Consider the following 21,172-nt stretch of genomic DNA (forward strand, 5'->3'; position numbering starts at 1 on the left):
TGAGTATCCAGCTGCACCCCACGACCTGCTATATGCAACTAACTCTGCCTTAATTGAACATGGCCTCAGGAAGAGGTTAGAGTGTCAACTTGACACAAGCAAGAGTCATCTGGGAAGAGGGACCTCAATTGAGAAAATGCCTCCATCCATATTGCCTGTAGGCAGGCCTGTGGAGAATGTTCTTTGTTGATGATTGACGGGAGGACCAGCCCATTTTGGGTGGTGCCACCCTGAGTAGTTGTTCCTGAGGTATATAAGAAAGCAGGCTGAGCAAGCCATGGGGAGCAAGCCTGTAAGCAGCAGTTCCCCATGGCTTCTGTATCAGTTTCTACTTTCAGGTTCCTGCCTTGACTTCCTGCCCTGACTTCCCTCAGTGATGCACTGTTACCCGGAAGGGTAAGCTGAAATAAACTCTTCCCTCAAGTTGCTTTCGGTCGTGGTGTTTACCGAAGCAGCAGAAAGCAAACTAGGACACGCTCCCTCCCTCTACTCCGTCCTCTTCCCCACTCCCTGCCCCATCCTTGTGATCCCATTGCCATCTCAGGTTGCTGACTCTGAATAAAGCCTGTCCTAAAGAGTCAATCCCCTCTCTGCTCATTGGCCTCTATAGTGACAAGACACAAACTCTACTATCCTGGTTACAAAACCATGGACCAAAATCAATCACTCAATCTCTTACACACACACACACACACACACACACACACACACACACACACACACCTCTTCCCTTTCCTTTCTCTCTCCTCCCTTCTTTCTTTTCTCTCTTCTGTCTGTCCCCCCTCCATCCCTGTCATTATGTAGTTCAATGGCCTTGACCTCAATATATAGTCCTGTCCCATCTCAAACTTGAGATCCTCCTGCCTCAGCTTCTCAACTACTGAGATTACAGGCTTGGTCTACCATGCTGGGCTGTTTGTCCTGGTAAGTTGATTGTCTGAAGTATTTTTGTTATCGTTACAGGAAGCTGATGAACACAGCAGTATTCCTTCTGGTTTCTAAAAGAGACTATATAGAATGCCTATTAACTCTTCCAAAAACTTCTATTTGTGTTTATATTATGTGTGTGCCTGTGTGAGTTTTGTGCACCACCTGTGTGCAGGTGCCCTTGGAGGCCGAAAGGAATCGGATTGGAATCGGATCCCCTGGAACTGGCATTACAGGGAGTTGTGATCCACCTGATGTGGATCAACCTGGAAATCAAACCTAGGTCCTCCGCAAAAGCAGTAATCACTCATAACCATGAGCCTTCTCTCGGGTGTCTATAACTCTTTAATCTTTGTGTTTTGTTTTGTTTGTGTTTTGTGTGTGGGTTTGGTTTTTGGGTTTTTTTTTTTTTTTGGTGGTTTTTTTTGTTGTTGTTTTGTTTTTTGTTTGTGTTTTTTTTTTTTTTTTTTTTTTTTTTTTTTTTTTTTTGAGGCTTCTCTGTATAATAGCCCTGGCTGTCCTGAAACTTGCTCTGCAGACCAGGCTGGCCTTGTACTCACAGAGATCTGCCTGCCTATGCCTCCTGAGTGCTGGGACTAAAGACGTGCACCACCCAGAAACTCTCTAATCCTTAGTATTTCCCAGTGAAACTATTTAGGCTTGGACCTTTCTTTCATGAGAGTGTTAAATATAAAATCGGTTTTATTTTTTATAGTTTATTTATTTATATATTTCTGTGTATGCAGGTCACCACACTTGCATGTGTGTGGGGGGGGGTCAGAGGACAACTTGTGGGACTCAGTTCTCACCTTTCGCTTCTGTGGGTCCCGGGATCAAACTCACAGCATCAAGCTTGGTATCCAGTACCTTTGCCCACTAAGAAGCCATCTTGCTAGCCTTTGATCTGAGTCTTTTTTTTTTCCCCAGACAGAGTTTCTTTGGCTGTCCTGGGATTCACTTTGTAGACCAGGCTGGCCTTGAACTCGGAAATCTGCCTGCCTCTGCCTCCCAAGTACTGGGATTAAAGGTGTACATCACCAATGCCTGACTCTTATTTTATTTTTTTAACATTTTTATTTTATTTTTATAACATTTACACTTTTTACTATTGTTATTATGATTGTATGTGTATATAATGTATACATGTGGGTACACAAGCTTTAGCATGCATGTGGGTCAGAGCACAACTTCATGGAGTTGCTTCTGAATTTGTTTTCCAGAACCCAAGTTTAAAAAGAAAATAAAAATTGACCTGAAAGCCTCCTTCCTGAGAACTAAATTTCATGGTACCTGAAGGCACCATGGAAGCTTTCTAAAGAGGGTCTACCCAGCTCTGACACCTTTGAACCAGAACAATGACCAGCATGGCACAATATCCCTAAGGTGCAGCAGCGGCACAAACACCTTGGCAGTAACCACCGGCTCTCAAGTTAGACTAACAGCCTACTCAACCAGAGGGAAATCATGCCGGGTGCTAGAGACCTAGCCAATGACCCCGGCTAGGGAAGCCATGGATCGTGGAGGAGAACCTACGACCACTATCTTCCTAAACTATCAGATAGCTAGAGTTTTCCTGCCTTGCCCACAGTCAGGACAAATCTTTGTCACCCGCCAGTCCCACAGCCGCTCAGACCCAACCAAGTAAACACAGAGACTTATATTGCTTACAAACTGTATGGCCGTGGCAGGCTTCTTGCTAACTGTTCTTATAGCTTAAATTAATCCATTTCCATAAATCTATTCCTTGCCACGTGGCTGGTGGCTTACCGGCGTCTTCACATGCTGCTGGTCATGGCAGCAGCTGGCAGTGTCTCCCCCTCCTTCTTCCTGTTTCCCCAATTCTCCTCTCTCCTTGTCCCACCTACTTCCTGCCTGGCCACTGGCCAACCAGTATTTTATTTATTGACCAATCAGAGCAATTTGACATACAGACCATCCCACAGCATAATGCTGTGGGATGGTCTGTATGTCCTGTGGGAGCCCTTTTTTGGTGTGAAATTGTGTGTCCTAGACATGTCAGAGGGGCTACACCCATGGAGTTTCACCACTATGGCTGTCTAAGCATGTCCTGAAGGACAGCGGTACCAATAGGCATGCTAACGTGGGAGAGGGAAAGCTCACGCAGTCCTCAACCCTAGACAAAGAGCTACAAGCAACTGGGAATGCCGAGACTAGAATAGTCCTCCCCAGGAAAGAACACACCAATTGCTGCTTATCCAATATCAAACAATCAGCCCTGAAAACATATATATGCAAGTGACATTATATGGACTAGGAAGGTTGTATTTATGTATTTAGAAATATATATGTATGTACACACACACACACACACACACACACACACACACACACACACACACACACCATTAGGAGAAAAGAGACCATGAATTTAAAGGGAGTGGGAAGGCAGGTGGCTTCATGGGATGGTTGGAGGGAGGAAAGGGAAGGGGAAAATAATTATGTTATACTATATATAATTATAGTATAATCTCAAAAAATAAAATAATAATAAAAAGGTTCTCAAGCCAGACATGGTGGCTTACACCTTTAATCCCAGCACTCAGGAGGCAGAGACAGTTGGATCTCTTTGAGTTTGAGGCCAGCCTGGGCTACAGAGTGAGTTCCAGGACAGCCAGGGATACACAGAGAAACCCTGTCTTGAAAACAAAAACAAAACAACAGCAAAGATTCTCCTGTGGTTCAGTTCTGAAATGAAGCCTGCAAGTAACCAAGTGGCCATATGGTACCACACACACCAGACAGATGAGATGTGGTGGAACTGTTGTGGCTCGGCATTCCCAGCACTTCTATGGCAAGATGGGGGGTGGAGACAGCAAAATTACCTAGAAGTTTGTGGAAATTAGCAAAGCTTAAGCAGAAACAAAAGACACCCTGACCTGAAGTTAGGAGAGAACTGTCCTGGATGTTGTCTTCTGACCTCTACATGTGCACTGTGGCACACATGAGTGCACATAATAATAAACAAATTCTCTGAGGTTTCTTTTTGACCAGTGAACTCTTTAGACATGTGTTGTTTAGCTTTGAAAGGTTCAGACATTTTCCCATTATTGTTTTGTCATACATTTCTAGTTTGATTCCATTGTTTAGAGACTGTATTCTGTATGGTTTTAATTCTTTTCAATTTGAGTTTCTATTGCTGTGAAGAGACACCATGACCACAGCAACTCTTATAAAGGACATATTTAATTGTGGTGGCAGCTTACACTTCAGAGGTTCAGTCCATTATCATCATGGCTGGACATAGCAGTACACAGGCCAACATGGGGCCGGAGAAGTAGCTCAGAGTCCTACATCTTACAGGCAACAGGAAGGCCACTCTGTGTCACATTGAACGAAGCTTGAGCAGAGGAGACCTCAAAGCCCACCCCCACAGTGACACACTTCCTCCAACAAGGCCACACCTCCTAATAGTGCCACTTCCTTTGGGGGCCATTTTCTTTCTAACTACCACAGTGTCAATTTTTACCTTGAAAACTCTAAAGCCACTTGGGAGATGGGCCTCTGGGCGTGCCTGTGAAGGATTATCTGGATTACACTGGTTGAATCAATTTGGGAAGACCCATTTGGGTTGGACCATTCCCTGGCCAGGAGACCCTGGCGCTGTATAAAATGAAGAAAGAGAGCTGGATATTAGAATGCATGCATCTGTTGCTCTCTTCTCACTGTGGAGGTGATGTGGCCTGCTTATACAAGCTGCCTTGACTTCCCCTCAATGATGGACTCTACCCTGAACTGTGATCAAAAAGGAACCCTTAAGGTTTCTTTGGTAAAATTTTCTTCTATCACAGCCGGGCGGTGGTGGCGCATGCCTTTAATCCCAGCATTTGGGAGGCAGAGCCAGGTGGATCTCTATGAGTTCAAGGCCAGCCTGGGCTACAGAATGAGTTCCAGGAAAGGCGTAAAAATACACAGAAAAACCCTGTCTCGGAAAAAAAAGAAAAAAAAATATTTCTTCTATCACAATGGAAAACAAAGGATGACAACCCAGGATGCGGTTAGTCTTGGTGCATGGTTTTCAAGCATCTGAAACAAATGTGTGTTCTGCTGTTTCGTGAATCTGCTAGACGTCCATTACATGCTGCGGGCTAATGGTGATGCAGAGTTCTGTAATCTTGCTGATTTTCTGCTTCTTTATTCTTCCCAAAGATGGAAGGGCTATTGAAATCTGTCCTTTCCAATCCAGCGGCCTTTGCTTCATATACTTTACAGGTCTTTTCTTCTGCACGTACGTGTTTAGGACCGCTGTGGTGTCTTAGTGGGGATTGGCTCTTCTATCCTTTCGTAATGGAAAGGAAACCAGGAGAGACATATGAAGGGGGCAGGCCGCATCACGTCCGCAGTGAGAGGACTCTCTCACTAGTGCCAGATGGGGGTGGAAGGCCTGATGCTACCCTGCATGTGGTTTGAAGAAAGGTTATATTTGGGTTTCTTTTTAAGTTTACTTAGATGTGTGTGTTTTTAAATGTGACTGTACACTATTGGTAAACCCCACAAGACATAGAATTTAGAAACATTCATAAACTACACTCTGGTAACCGCTGATAAGGTAACAGACTCACATACCCTTTAACCAAACTGCTGCACTTCTAGGAATTTAGCCTAAAGATACACACACACACACACACACACACACACACACACACACACACACACACGTGAGTGATGATGTTAAAAGTCAAAGTCCGAAAAAGGTGCACATGCCCTTTAGTAGAAGATTTGTTAAGTAATGGTACAACCCCCCAGGGAGGAATAGTGAGGCAACTATGGTTTTTTTATGCATACCCATGTGTGCGTGTGTGTGTGTGTGTGTGTGTGTGTGTGTGTGTGTGTGTGTGTGTGTGGTGTGACACAGCATTCATGTGGAGGTCAAAAGACAATTTGTGGCAGTGAGTCTCTCCTTCCACCATGTGTGTCCTGGGGACTGATCTCAGGTCGTTAGGCTTGGTGGCCGGAACTGTTCCCCACTGAGCCATCTTACAGAGACTGCCAGTTTTTAATGGGCGACGTTTATTAAGATCAAACAAATTTCAAGGTGTGTTACATAATGAATTAGGAAAAAATGATGTATAGAACAATCGGCCTATAATGCTGTTATTTGTGTAAAAGAAAAGGGAACCACGGGGTCTGGTGGCACACACCTGTAACCCCCACGCTCGAGAGGTGGAGACAGGAGAATCAAAAGTTCAAGGTCATCCTTAGGTATATAACAACTTTGAGGCCAGCCTGGGCTACATGAGATTCTCTCTCAATATGAGGAGGGGGGATGAGAAACAGACAGACTGAGATTTACCTACGCACACACATGTACCAGGCAGGATACAAGGGACTGTTAACAATGCCAGGGAGGCAGGACATAAGCTCCAGTGACAAGTGGCTGCCGGGTCTCCTTCCTCTCTAAGTCCAAGCTCCCATAATGCCTCTGGCAGGCTGCTGGGCTCCTGACCCCTGGGCAGAGACAAGCTGCCCCTTCCACTTGCCCTTTGTTCGTCCCTTTCAGACATTGAGGTCCCTGTGCCAGGGGTGGAGAGAGCAGGATCCCTGCTATTGGCTGAGGCCTGTCCCAGGCTGTCACTGTGGGTTCACTGGGGGCAAAACAGAGGAATGACGTCTAAGTGTTAAGGACGCCTGCTTCAGGAGATGGGGCTGGACTCTGCCCTTCTGAGATGACCCCCTCCCACCACTGTTCCATCCCTGTCCAGGCACCGCCATCCCCTTCTCCCATAATCCTCTCTTCAGGCCCCTCTCCTATGTGTAAACGCCCTCTGGGTCTGCCTAGAGGTGTCTGCTGCCAATGTGAGCATCTTCCAGTCCTTGAAAGAGGATTCCCCTCTGCCTCAGCCCTTCTCTTTCCGATTGCTGTAGGTAGGTGACAGAAGTCCAGGAGCTGCCTTCACAAGGCCTGTGCCACACACCACTGCCCTCTTGTATCCCTCCAGACCCAACCATTGGGAGAGAACATCCCTCACCACCCAAGAGTCCTCTCTGAGCTTCAGTCTGTCCGCCTGTAAAATGGGTGTAGATGTAATGGTGTCTGAATGTGCGTATATGGGGTGTATGGGGTACACTCTCATAACTTACCCAATGATGTGTTTGTCCCATTAGGAGAAAAGTCAGAAATGTGTCTAGCTTGGCCAGATGTTCAGTCGCCAATGTCCAGTTCAGCATGTGGCACACAGTGTTTGTGAAATGACTCTTCCTGACAGCTGCCCCAACCTCTGTACTTCCGCTCAGTCTCAGGTATTGCTGGAGATCTGAGTCTTTTTCTGGAGAGAGAGAGTGGGGAGGGGGAGAGACAGACAGAGACAGAAACAGAGACAGAGAGAGAGAGACAGAGAGAAGAGACAGAGACAGACAGAGAGACATACACAGAGAGACAGAGATGTACAGAGAGACAGAGACAGAGAGAGAGAGAGAGAGAGAGAGAGAGAGAGAGAGAGAGAGAGAGAGAGAGAGAGAGAAGAGACAGAGACAGAGACAGACATACAAAGAGACAGAGAGAGATTTTGAAGCTGGGTCTCCTGTAGCCCAGGCTAGTCTTCAACTTAGTAGGTAGCTGAAGGTGACCTTGTACTCTTCTACATAGACTCTGGTTCTGGCACAGGCTAAGAGGCTCATCCGGGGTCCCGAGCAATCCGCCCATCCGTAGGCTGCCCCACCCGGTCACTTCTGAAGTGACGACCCTGCGGAGGAGTGCACTGGGGGTTTGTAACAAGGGGCTTGGACCAGTCTGATGGGCGGGGCCATCTCTAGAGCGAGCTTAGAGGGAAGAAAAACCAAGAAAGCAGATGGCTCTTAGGAAGCCTTAAAAGAGTCCCCTTCCCCTTCCTCTGCCCTGGCCAGGCTTCCTGCGAAGGAGACACCCCCATGCCGATGGCACCCTTGCACCTCAGAAGTCAGCCTTGGTCGAACTGGAGTCGCCTTAACCCAACTCCACCAGGCGAGGGCGCCCTGCACCCAGCTTTGGCTTCAGCTTGAGGCAACCCCTTTCTCAGTCCTGCAGAGTGCCGTTTGGACAGCCGGGAACATTGAACCTGACTGCCTGGTATGGCCCTTCCCATAGAAACAAATGGAGGGTGGGAAAGAGAAGAGGGCCTTTCCTTGGAAATGGTCTTTACACTTGTTCTGAACGGACTTAGCCCAGAGCCAGGCGCTAGCTATGATGTAGCTGAAGTTGTCATTTGTTGGGAACACCTTCGCTCGCCACAGTTTTGTTTTGTTTTGTTTTGTTTTGTTTTGTTTTGTTTTGTTTTGTTTTGTTTTGTTTTGTTTTGTTTTGTTTTGTTTTGTTTTGTTTTGTTTTGACACAGGATCTCACTGTGTAGGTCGGCTGCCCTGGAATTGGCTATGGTGTAAACCAGGCTGGCCTCGAACTCTCAGAGATCTGCCTGCCCCACCTGCCTCTGCCTCTCAAATGCTGAGTTTAAAGGCATGTATCACCAGACTCTGCCATTCTCCACATTTCTAAACTCTTCAATATGTTTGTAAGGTGCATCCATACCCATGTATAGATGAACAACTGAGGCCCACAGTGGTGATTTGCTCACAAGTAAGAAGCACACACAGGGGCTGGAGACATGGCTCAGTGGTTAAGAGCACTGGCTACTCTTCTAGCAGTCCTGAGTTCAATTCCCAGCACCTACATGGTGGCTCACAACCCACCTATAACTGTAGTCCCATGGGATCCGATGCTCTGTTCTTGTGTGCACATGTACATGCAGACAAAACACCATATACATAAAATATGCAAATAAAGAAGCACCCAGGAAGCCAGGCATGGTGGCGCACACCTTTAATCCCAGCACTCAGAGGCAGTCTCTATGAGTTTGAGGCCAGCCTGGTCAACAGAATCAGTTCCAGGACTACACAGAGAGAAACCCTGTCTCCACAAATCAAAATTAATTAATTAATTAATTAATTAATTAACTAACTAAAACAATAAAAGAGGTGCCCATGCTGTTTGACCCCAGAATCCCAGCTAGCATCACACCACAAACTTTTTATTTGAAACTGCCAGATTCAAAGATGCAAAAGGAACAGGACCAAGTCCCTGTTCCCTGGACATTTAACAAACGCGTGTGCTTACACACAAGAACACTCCTACAAAACTCCCTCACACATTCATAAACAAGGTTAGGCAGGGGTCCACCCTTTGCAAGCAGCCCATTTGGTGTGCTTTGTTTTGATGTGGTGTGTGTGGTACACTTGTATATGTGTGATGTGTGCATCTGTGTGGCTCTCTGTGTGTGTCACGTGTATGGAGGCCAGAGGGGGCTATGGAGCATCTTATTTTAGCTCTCTCTGCCTTATTCCCTTGAGACAGGGTCTCACCTCTCTCTCTCTCTCTCTCTCTCTCTCTCTCTCTCTCTCTCTCTCTCTCTCTCACACACACACACACACACACACACACACACACACACACACACACACACAAAACCCCTTCTCTGGCTTGGCTGACCAGCAAGCCCTGGCAATCCTCTCCATGTCTTACCACTTCCTCTGTGTTGCTTCGGATTCTCACACAGGTATATACACTCTCTCTACACCCGGCACTAAGGCTGATGCTGGCGGGCACCATCTCTACATTCTTAAGACTCATATGAGTACCCCCAGTGTGTCTTTTATTCAGTGTCACCAGGGAAATTGCTGATCTGCCAAAGAACTTTCCAGTAAGTGAGACTTGCCTCTAAGGCCATATCGTTGGGTGGGGTTGGCAGTTTTGTGAAATGTCTTGTACACACCTCCGGATACCTCACTAGAGTCCTGATAGCTCAAAAGGCTGTGAACTCCTTCAGATCAGAACCCAAAGCCTTGGGACATCTCTTCATCACAGCAGAGCCTGACCAGGGCAGCTACCTGGTCAAGACTTGTAGACAGGAATGGATGACACAAAGGCCGAGCAGAGGTCATAGCAAGGTGGCTCTTGGGATGTTGTCCCCATGGTTGTTTTCTGATGTGGTGGACAAATCAGCTACCACCGCTTCCCTCTTTGATGACTGATATATAAGGTCTCCAGGCCAGCGTCTGCCCCCACCCTTCGTATGCAAACATAAATCCCTCACCATGTTCTCTCTGTGGCCCAGAATCATCTTGATGAGCACAGGTTGGCACACTCTCACTTGCTTGGTACCAATGGAGCGCTTTGCTCTGTACCAGATGTCCTCACTGCAGAACTTTCTGAACGCTTTTGTTAGTCATGATCTGCCTCTTCTTGTCAGCTGTCACTCTTGTTACGGTGAGTCCCCTCTCATTTCCTGCTCCCCTCCTGACAAAGGTGAGCCTCCCCAGTCAAATGTCAAGATAAGATGAGGAGAGACCCTACGGGGAACCCCTGCTATTGCCAATTTCCAGGAACTAAGGTGATTTCTAGACTTGCTCCGGGAACATAGGCAGGGATGGTATTGGGAGTTAAATGGTGGTCCTCTGCCTAAAGATGCTTCTAGCATTTGTGAATGTGGCCTTACCTGGAAAAAAAAACTAAATCCAATTTTAAATGTCCTTATAAGAAAAGAAAGGGGAAAGAATCACAGACAGTGGAGAGTCACACAGTGAAGAAGGCAGAGCTTGGAGTTATGCATCCACAGGCCAAAAATGCCAACTTTATCAGCTACTTTGGGTATCTTCAGTTCTCTCCAACTTTTTTTTTTTTCTTTTTTGAGACAGGGTTTCTCACTGAACCAGGAGCTTGCTGGCTCGGCTGTTCTAGCCAGCCAGCCCTGGGCCTGCCTGTTTCTGCCTCCCCAGTGCTGGGGTTATAGGCATGCACTTGCATCCGTGGCCTTTAATTTATTTTTATGTTTATAGGTGTTTTGTCTGCATGTATGTCTGTATATCATGTGCATGCCTGGTGCCTGCGGAGCTCACAGGGGACATTTCAGAATCAAACAGTAACACCAAGGCCTGCCAACAGTCACCAGAATTAGGAGAGAAGCTTGGGACAGAAGAAACCTACTACGCTACTCCCACACCTTGAGTGTGGACTTCCAGGCTCAAGAAATGTGAAGGGGCTGGGCGATGGCAGCGCACACCTTTAATCCCAGCACTCAGGATTAAAGAGGCAGAGGCGGGTGGATCTCTGTGAGTTTGAGGCCAGCCTGATCTACAGAGCTAGTTCTGGTTCAGCTAAGGCTGCACAGAGAAACCCTGTCTTGAAAAAAATAGAAAGGAAGGAAGGAAGGAAGGAAGGAAGGAAGGAAGGAAGGAAGGAAGGAAGAAAGAAAGAAAGAAAGAAAGAAAGAAAGAAAGAAAGAAAGAAAGAAAGAAAGAAAGAAAGAAAGAAAGAAAGAAAATTTCTGCTGTTTTAAGTCACCAGAGTTGTGGCCTTTATTTCAGCAGCCCTAGAAATCTAACACTCCTGGGAAGTGGGAGAGACGTGGTAGACAAGGTGGAAGTTAAACAGGCGACTGGTGGGTGACTCAGGATCCCTTGTGCCGTGCCCCTGCCCCCACTTCCCAGAAAGAAAGCTAAGGTGATGGGGGCCGCAGTGAGACTTTCTATGTCATGCCAAACTCTCCCCCAGGGACTCCAGAGCCCAGGGCTGTGAATCACCCATGAGCTGTGGTTTTGTTTTAAGCAACTGTGAGGAAGTGCCATAGGGCAGCTCTGGAGGATGAGGTGAATCTCCAGGGAGGCATTTCAGCCAGGCTGGTGCCCGGTAGCTGCTCTTGGGGGTGCACACCTGGCACTCAGCCCACACAGGGTACCTGAGTGCCCAGTTGTTGCTTCTTTCAGAAGAAGTGAAGACCCACGCATGGACATGGAGGAACAAGAAGAAGGAAGTGAGCCCGGGGTGTGTCCTCTGAGGCGAAAATGGTGAGAGACAGCTGGATCCCACATCTAAATCTGCCTGTTTTCTTCTGTGCCTTGTCTATCTGACATGCTCTGGTGGTCACAGGCACTTCTTAGATGCCAGGATTGTGTTAATAATTAATATTTTTCAATTTCCTCTTTTATAACAGAGAAAAGCTGTCAAATGGCTAACAGAAGGCTGCAGAGAAGGATCCTGAGAGGACTTTTCAGAAGACCTGGGTCCTGAAATTCAAACATCGACAGTCTCATAAATCCGGGCATCCAGGAAGATGCTCACAGCCTCTCCACAAGTGGCCAGAGCTAGGATCATACATTGTACGGAAGACAAAACTGCCATCTGAGCATGCCTGTGTACTTCTCTTTCTTGGCTGTGCTAGGGATGGAATACAGGGCTTTGCAAATGCTAGCCCAGATGTGAGTATATTTTCAGGAGCCATTTAATCTACCACAAGTCATTTGCAGAGGTTGGTTTGTTTATTTCCACCTTTGGATAAAGGATAGTAGTGTAGACTCCTAGTGTTGCTGTGCAGAGTAAATGAAATGATGAATGTAAATTCTTTAGTGCCCCATACATACTTGTTATTCCATTTGGAGTTATTATTATTGAGGGGAGTCCCATGAAACCCCTCAATAGAGAGGCTTTCAAAAATTATCTATCTGTGTCAGGGTTGTCACCAAGTAACTTTAGCTGCTGAGCTGTCTTGACGGCCCTGTCTGTAGGATTTCTGAGCTTCTGGAAAGGACAGAGCCTCTCACCTCACTCAAACAGGAAGCACAAAGCCACCCTGAGGAGGTTGTGGGAGAGGCTAGATGGCAGCAGTCCAGGCCGGCTCTGCTTATGGGTCCTGCCTGTGCTCCAGTGTGGGCGATGAGGTCCTCGGGTCCATGAACATGTGACAGCTGGGCATCCCAGAGCACCTTGTCTGCCAGACCCAAGGCTGCAGCTTGGACCCTAGACCCTCTACCACCTGACCTCATCAACCCAGAGGACCAGAGCTCACTGTGTGACCTCTGGTGGCAGAGGAAGGTCAAGAGAGGAAAGAAGTTCAAAATCCAGGGCTGCTGGGGCTGCGGAGAGGATGCAGCCGTTAAGAGCATGTACTGCTCTTCCAAAGGACCTGGGTCAGGTTCCCAGCACCTTCATGGTGGTTCACAACCATCTGTAACTCCAAAGGGATCTGATGCTCTCTTCTGACTGTCACTGGCACCAAACACACATGTGGTGCACGTACATGCATGCAAAAAAAAAAAAATCATACACATAAAATAAAAATAAATCTTGAAAAAGAATCTCGTACTTTGGGCAGTGCCAAGTCATCAAGGCTCCCCGCACCCTGAAACCTTAAGGAGGAAAAAACAGTGAAAAATAACCACTTTACACACGTAGGATTCGATGTGAAATTGACAAGTATTTGCTTAAAAGTGAAAAGAAGCCATGGATGGAGAAAAGATACTCACAACGTGTATGTCAGACCCAAAGCCCAAATCCTGTCTACACAAAGACTTTCTATAAGGCTATGAGAAAAAGGCAAACGCACTGGAAGATGGAAGCTAGAGAGAATGGGCTGACAGAACAGGCTCTTCCAAAACAGGAGAGATCTAAGTGGCAGGACTGTTTCATTTTATCGATGTGTGCGTGTGCGTGTGTGAATGTGTGTGTGTGCGTGTGCGTGTGTGAATGTGTGTGTGTGCGTGCGTGCGTGCGTGCGTGCGTGCGTGCGTGTGTGTGTGTGTGTGTGTGTGTGTGTTCGTGTGTATGCACTGGAGACCGGAGGCAGAAATCTGATGTCTTCCTCTAGCAGTCTCCACCTTATTCCCTTGAGACAAGGTCTCTCACTTTGCTTGGCGCTCTTCCAGTCTGGGGCTCCGCTGGCAGGCAGCAAGCCCCAGAGGCGCTCTGGCTCCCCATCCGCAGAGCACTGGGGTTACAGGAGCACTAGCTGTGCGCAGGTTTTTCGTTGTTGTTGTTGTTGTTTGGGTGTTTTGAGGCAGGCTTTCACTACAGAGCTCTGGCTGACCTGGAGCTCATACTCTCCTATCTCAGTGGGCTACGTAGTTGGGATTACAGTTGTGTACCATTTTACCTGACATCAACTGCTTTCCCTTCTTTAGAAGCAAAATGATCCTGATTGACCCCTGCTCCCTCTTCGCATCCGAACACCAGCTCTCTTCAGCTCCATGCTATTCAGTGACTTTTCTCCTGCCCTACCTCGCCTTGCCTCCTCTTCATTCACTGCAGACCGGCTCCTGCCCTGTGCTTCTCCCTCCTAAGCCCTCCCATCCCCTTGGACAATTGTCATTTCATGAAGTTGACCATACCCTACTTTGGCCTCCTGACTCCTCACCTCCTGACTATCCGTGACCTTCACCGCCACTTCCTATCAGCTTCTGTACTCGGTGGCCACACCTTAGACCTTACCCTTCACTGGCACGAGTCACAAGTTTGCTACTAATTGCCTAAAGTCCAACTATAGAAGGGCTCAGCCACGGAAGGATGTTATTATCCCTAATTTACAAGAATCCGTACTTGGTGGGCTCCAGGAACATTAATTTAGTGACAGGTCTGTACCTTCAACATCTACCCAGGTTCTTCTTTCTCCCTATTCTGCCACCCTCAGGCATTATCTGGGTCATCAGACTAGCTTCTCACATGCTCAGCAGATGGCTACTGAAACTGAAATATCCCATCTTTAGGACAGTGTCCAGAGGCAGAAGCAAGGGCCTTATCTTCCTTTTGCCACTTTGTAACAAAGAAGGGAAATCTCCAAGCCAGCATATAGGTAGACAAGAGTTCAAGGCCATTCTTGGCTCTATATCTAGTTCCAGAACAGCCTGGACTACAAGAGACCCAGTTTCAAAAAAATAAAAAAATAAATGTTCTCAGATGTTTCCTGACTCCAACTGTGACTGCCTAGCAGTGACTTCTTTGTGACCCACATTGCTCTCTGCCCATGCCTTCGCTCAGTGTGTGTGAGTCAGCAAAGTTAGACTCAGTACACTAAGCAGAAAAGAAAAACGTGGAAGAGGGTTAAGAAAGAAATGTTTCGGCCAGGCATGGTGGCACATACCTGTATTCCCAGTATTTAGGATGCTGAGACAGGAGGATCAGCATTAGGAATTTGAGGCCAGCCTGGGCTATATAGTGAGTTCAAGGCCATCCAAGCCACTTATTGTGATCTTAAAAAAAAAAAAAAAAATGTTTCCTAACTAAGAAGCTTTGGAGCCAAGTGTGACGGCACACTCCTTTAACCCAGCTCTCGGGAGGCAGAGGCTAGAGTTGGAGTCAGCCTGGTCTATAATGAGAGCTCCAGCCAGAGCTACATGCAGAAACTTGTCTCAAAAAAGAAAGGAAGCAAGCAAGCAAGCAAGCAAGGATTTGGAGATAAGCTGTCTAAGCGTGCTAAGGTAATTTCATTAGAAGCCAAAAGTTTATCTTGTACTCTGCCAGTCTTCAGTAGCTTCTATCAGAGTCACCCCCACAGTCCGCAGTCGCTTCTTTGATTCCATCCATTACACGCTCTGTCCAGGAAGAAGGAAGGAAGAAAAAAAGAGGGTGTGTGCACTATATGCCCTGAGTGTTTATGTTTAATGATACATAATTAAGTCAGAACTATTTATTGAGCACTGTCTATTAAGCATTTTCTGAGTGCCGAGCAAATTAGGGACATTCACTGTCATCCTCACAAAAATTTTATGAGTATAAAGTTAGGAAATTTTTTGCCTATTATTAATAATGGAACCTAGAGTCTCACGTACGCTAAGCATGTATTATATATTGAATTACTAAGCCATACCCTCCCCTGCTTTTCCTTTTTTATTCATTCTTTTTCTTTTTCAAGATCTATTTATTTTTATATTACATGTGTGGGTTATTGTCTGTATGTATATGTACACATGTGTGCAGTGCCCATGGAGACCAGAAGATAGCAGATCATCTGGACCAAGAATTATAGATAGTTGTTGTGGGGTATCCACCAGAAAAGATTGCTTGGACATGGGTTTAAGCCAATAGAAAGTCTTTATTAGCCAGCCAGTGATTATACTGGGTGTTCAGGATCCCAGTGTAGCCTCAAGCCTGTCTCAGAGTGAGCTTTTAAGCACAAAAACCATATCCTGGATTGACATACTTCAGTTACCAAGAACAGTTAGCCAGAATTGGAACTACAGAAGCAAAAAAGCAAGATTAGTACATTTAGAGACTTTCCCAGAACTATGGGCTTGGATGGATTAGGTCTTTGTTTTAGTTTTGACGGGTGACACTGTCTATGTGCTGAGTTTTACAGCCTGAATGGTAGTTCCATCATGGAGTCAGGTGTTGGGTGCTACTAAGGTCTGGGGCCCTGTTACAGTTGTCAGCCACCATGTGAGTACAGGGAACCAAATTCATCAGTCCTCTGGGAGAGTAGCAAGTGCTGTTAACCACTGAGCCATCTCTCTAGCTTCGCTCTCGCTCTCTTGACAGGGTCTCATGTAGCTCAGACTGGCCTTCAATTCACAATGTGGCTGAAACTGGCCTTGAACTTCTGATCTGCTTGTCTGTCCCTCCCAAGTGCTAAGCTCTCAGGTGTGATGACCATGCCCAGCTTTTCCCATTTCTTCCCTGCTAGAGCTGTTTTTTCCGAAGTAGCCCAGGTTGAACTCAAACTCCAAATCCTCCACCCACACCTCCCAAGTGCTGAGATTATAGGCCTGTGTCTTAGTCACTGATCTATTGTCACCATGTGTCTTAGTCACTGTTCTATTGCTGTGGAGAGACACCATGGCCACCAAGGCAACTCTTATAAAGATCAATTTAATTGGGGGCCTGCTTACAGTTTCAGAGGTTAGTCCATTATCATCATGGCAGGGAGCATGGTGGCATGCAGGCAGATGTGGTGCTGGAGAAGTAACTGAGAGCTCTACATCCTGATCTGCAGACAGCAGAGAGAGAGCCTAGGTCTCGCCTGGTCTTTTGAAACCTCAAAGACCACCCCTAGTGACACATTTCCTCCAACAAGGTCGCACCTCCTAATCCTTCCAATCCTTTCAAATAGTGCCGCTCCCTGGTGACTAAGCCTCCAAAGGCCTTCCCCCCCCCCCCCAGACAGGGTTTCTCTGTGTAGCTTTGCGCCTTTCCTTGAACTCGCTTTGGAGACCAGGCTGCAAAGGTCATTTTTTTACATGTATTTATTTATGTATACAGTGTTCTGCCTGCACATATCCTTGCAGGCCAGAAGGGGGCACCAGATCTCATTACAGATGGTTGTGAGCCACCATGTGGTTGCTGGGAATTGAGCTCAGGACTTCTGGAAGAAGAGCGAGTGTTCTCCAGCCCCATGAAGGCCATTTTTATTTAAACCACCATGCCATGCTCCATGCCAGCTTGTATATATTTATATGTATAGATACATGTATATACATATATATTTAATAGAGGAAAACAAGAAACGATTAGGCCAAAGTCATGCTAGAAAAGCAGGAGCAGACTCAGGTATGTTCCAAATTCTATACTTTTCAGGGAGACACTAAGATCTCCAGTTGGCAAGATGAAAGTTAAAAAGGGCTTTCTGCAGCTAGAGAGGTAATTCAGCTGGCAGAGTGTTTGCCTAGCGTGGTCATATTTGGCTAATTAACAGCAAATTCAAGGTCAGTCTGTGGTACCTAAGACTCTATCATATGGGCTGCACAAATGCTCAGCACTGGCTGCTCTTGCAGTGGACCTGGGTAAGGTTCTCAGTACCTATGTGGCTGCTGGGGATCCAGTGCTGTCTTAGGCTTCTATTGCTGTGAAGAGACACCATGGCCACAGCAACTCTTATAAAAGAAAGAAAGAAAGAGAGAGAGAGAGAGAGAGAGAGAGAGAGAGAGAGAGAGAAAGAGAGAGAGAGAGAGAGAGAGAGAGAGAGAGAGAGAGAGAGAGAGAAAGAAAGAAAAAGAAAGAAAGCATTTAACTGGTGCTGGCTTAAAGTTTCAGAGGTTTAGTCCATTAACATGGCAGGAAGCATGGCAGCATGCAGGCAGACATGGTGCTGGAGAGGTAGCTGAGAATTCTAGATCCTGATAGGCAGGCAGCAGAAAAAGAGAGTGACACTGGGCCTGGCTTGAGCTTCTAAAACCTCAAAGCCCACCCACCATCACACACTTACTCCAACACGGCCACACCTCTAATAGTGCCACTCCCTATGAGTCTAAGGGGGTCATTTTCATTCAAACCACCACAGATGCCCTCTTCTGACCTCCATGAGCACTGTATACATGTAGTATACAGACATACATGAAGGCAAAACACCCATACACAATAGAATATAAATATATAAATCTTTAAAAAACAAACAGAACAAAACAGCAAAACAACTTCCAGGAGAAATGTTAAGCAATTTCAGTATATAAAAAAGGTAATGATCCCTTAGCTGGGCATGTTTCTAATCCCAGCACTCAGGAAACAGAGGCAGGTGGATCTCTGTGAGTTCGAGGCCAGCTTGGTCTACAGAGCTGATTCTAAGACAGCCAAGAAACCCTTTCTAGGAAAACAAAACAAAACAAAACAAAAAGATAAGATAAGATAAGATCCCCTACCCAGTTATTGACTCTGAAATGCACAATCACAACCCACCCTAGGAGACATCCATGTAGATGTTAAGAAGTAGTATGTACAAGGATGTCCACTTTAATGACATTTTTTAAAAGGGGAAAGGTGGGCGGTAGCCTAAATACATGCCAGGGAGGAAGAAATAAACAAATTGCTTCTGTTTTAAAAGTCAGTTTGAGGTCAAAAGTGAACTCACTTGTGAGAGACATCATCCTTCATTTATCTGGCAGAGTTACAACCTGAGAAATGCATCATTAGGCAATTTTCCATTGTGCAAGCATCAGAGGGTACTTATGCAAACATAGACTGTATACATATGGCAGCCACTCCACATGGCCTCTTGATGGAATCGAGACATAAAAACAAGGCGGAGAAGGCTGCTGTGGTGTAACATAGCACACTTTTGTTTTTCCTATTGGTTGGTTGGTTGGTTGGTTTGAGACAGGGTCTCACATAGCCCAGGTTGGGCTCCTTGAAGTCCTGATGTAGCTGTGGATGGCTTTAAATTCCTGACCTTCCTGTCTTCACCTCTCCAGTGCTGGAATTACAGGCCTGTGCCACAGTGCCAGCCTACGGCATTTGTTGAGAACATAGCATGACAGTCCTTGCGCCCACAGATCTCCAGAGAAACCAGGAATGCTAAGCACACAGGACTGTCTTTCCAATGCAAAAGATGAAAAACCTGTTCCTCCATCCAGAAAGCTGAGAAGTGGAAATGATTAACAGCCTGGTAATCTGTGTTCTGTGTTGGACCAGGCCATATCAAGCTCTTACAACCAAGACAGGGAGGTGGCTGGTAATCTAAATGACCCTAATAGCCAGAGGCTCCCCCAAGCGCCCACAACCAGGACCAGAGGTGGCTAACAGCCCACATGACCTCTGTGCTATCTGTATGACTAAAACCAGGCCAGACACTTAGGCCTTTAAGCTAGTACAGGTAGCCTATCTCTAGAACCCATCTTCTTGGAAGAAATGATATGTACCCTGAGTTGAGTTTCAATGTAATTATGTGTCTTTGTGCACTGGGGATTGTATTACACCAGCAAACTTTTTTTTTTTTTTCAAATTGTACTGGACTAAATACATTGGGAATAGACTGCCTGTTATTAGACTCTCCGAAGTCTGGTCTGGGTTGATGAAATCAATCTGCCTAGGTTTTTATTCTTATCTCTTCCTGAGGTGCTTCCCTGTGTGACACCTGCAGGGACCCCCTCAAGCATTCTGTCCTACAGTGAATCTTTTTGTTTGTTTGTTTTTGTGTTCTGAGACAGGGTGTCTCTGTGTAGCCCTGGCTGTCCTAGAACTAGCTCTGTAGACCAAGCTGGCCTTGAATTCACAGAGATCCACTTGCCCTCTGCCTCTTGAGTGCCAAAATGAAAGGCATGGAAGGCGTGCGCCACCACCTCCTGGCTACAATGAACTTTTTTTAAAAAAATAAGATTCTTTTTTTTTTTTTTTTTTTTTGAGACAAGGTTTCTCTGTGCAGCCCAGGCTCTCGCTCTCGTTCTCGCTCTCACTCTGTAGACCAGGCTATCCTGGAACTCACAGAGCTCTGCCTTCCTCTGCCTCCCGAGTGCCGGGATTAAAGATGTGTGCCACCATGTCCGGCTTTAAATAAGATTTTTAAGATCCATGGTTTATTGTCATTGTGTTGTATTGTGTACTGTACACAACTGTACTGCTGTAATGTTGTGTGATGGCAATGTAGTGGGTTTACATCAGGACTAGCACAAGAACAGAACAGTGCTAACAACAACAGGAACAACTACAGCATCCCTGGGAAATCGGGACTTTTCAGCTTTGCTATAATTTTAAAATATTTTAAATGTATTTGTTTTGTGTGTGTGAGTGTTTTGCTCACATGTATATCTGTGCAGCATGTGAGTGCCTGGTGCCCATGTGGGTCAGAAGCGGGTGTCAGAGCCCAGGTCCTCTCTGCAAGAGCAGATGCTCGTAGCTCCTGAGCCCCTCTCCAGCCCCAACTGTATATCTATGTGTTTTGACATAAGGGCCTTGCTATGTAGGCCATTGACCCAGTTAGCTTTCTGAGGCTGCAATAAACACGGTGACCAAAGGCAATGTGGGGAGGAAAAGATTTATTTCATCTTTCTGTTTGCTTGTTCTTTTTTTTTTTTTTTTTTTTCCGAGACAAGGTTTCTCTGTGTAGCAGCCCTGGCTGTCCTGGAACTCGCTCTGTAGACGAGGCTCAAACTCACAGAGATCCTCCTGCCTCTGTCTCCTGAGTGCTGGGATTAAAGACCTGTGCCACCACTGCCGGGCTAGAATTTATTTCATTTTACAGCTTACAGTCCATCACTGAGGGAAGTCAGGGCAGGAAATCAAGGTAAGAATCTGGAGGCAGAAACCAAAGCAGAGGCCATGGAGGGATGCTGCTTACTGGCTTGCTCTCCATGGCTTGCTGACCATGTATACTACCCAGGACCACCTGCCTACGGGTGGCACTGGCCCAGTGTACTGGCCTTCCCACATCAATCATTTTAATTAAGAAAGTGCCCCACAGGCTTGCCGACAGGCCAATCTGATGGAGGCATTTTCTCAATTGTGCTTTCCTCTTCCCAGATGACTCTAGCTTGGGTCAAATTGACATAAAACTAACTAGCACATCCATGCTGGTCTAAAACTGAAAACCTCCTGCCTCAGGTCTCTCAAGTGCTGGGATTACCACCATGACCTGCTTTCCTTTATAATCTTAAAGGACAACTGTCATTTTCCTCATTGGCCAAAATATTGTTATGACTGCAAACCTCTCCAAGCCTCTCCCTCCTCTTCCCTTCTCCCTCTCTCTTCCCCTCCCCCTACTTCTCTCGCTAACCTTACTTCTTTCTCTCA

At 46.3% G+C, this 21,172-nt stretch overlaps 1 long non-coding RNA gene across 1 annotated transcript in view; it reads left to right on the forward strand.

The window, feature by feature from the left end:
• The window catches only part of LOC107402607 (uncharacterized), a 14,577-nt gene extending 1,193 nt beyond the window's left edge, over positions 1–13,384 (forward strand). Inside the window, exons 2-3 of the long non-coding RNA XR_013050890.1 lie at positions 11,677–11,757; positions 11,904–13,384. This is a non-coding gene — a long non-coding RNA (uncharacterized LOC107402607). The remainder of the gene's footprint in view (positions 1–11,676; positions 11,758–11,903) is intronic.
• The last annotated feature ends 7,788 nt before the right edge of the window (positions 13,385–21,172 follow it).

This window comes from Peromyscus maniculatus, chromosome 4 (genome assembly GCF_049852395.1).
Source record: "Peromyscus maniculatus bairdii isolate BWxNUB_F1_BW_parent chromosome 4, HU_Pman_BW_mat_3.1, whole genome shotgun sequence".
NCBI classification, from domain to species: Eukaryota; Metazoa; Chordata; class Mammalia; order Rodentia; family Cricetidae; genus Peromyscus; species Peromyscus maniculatus.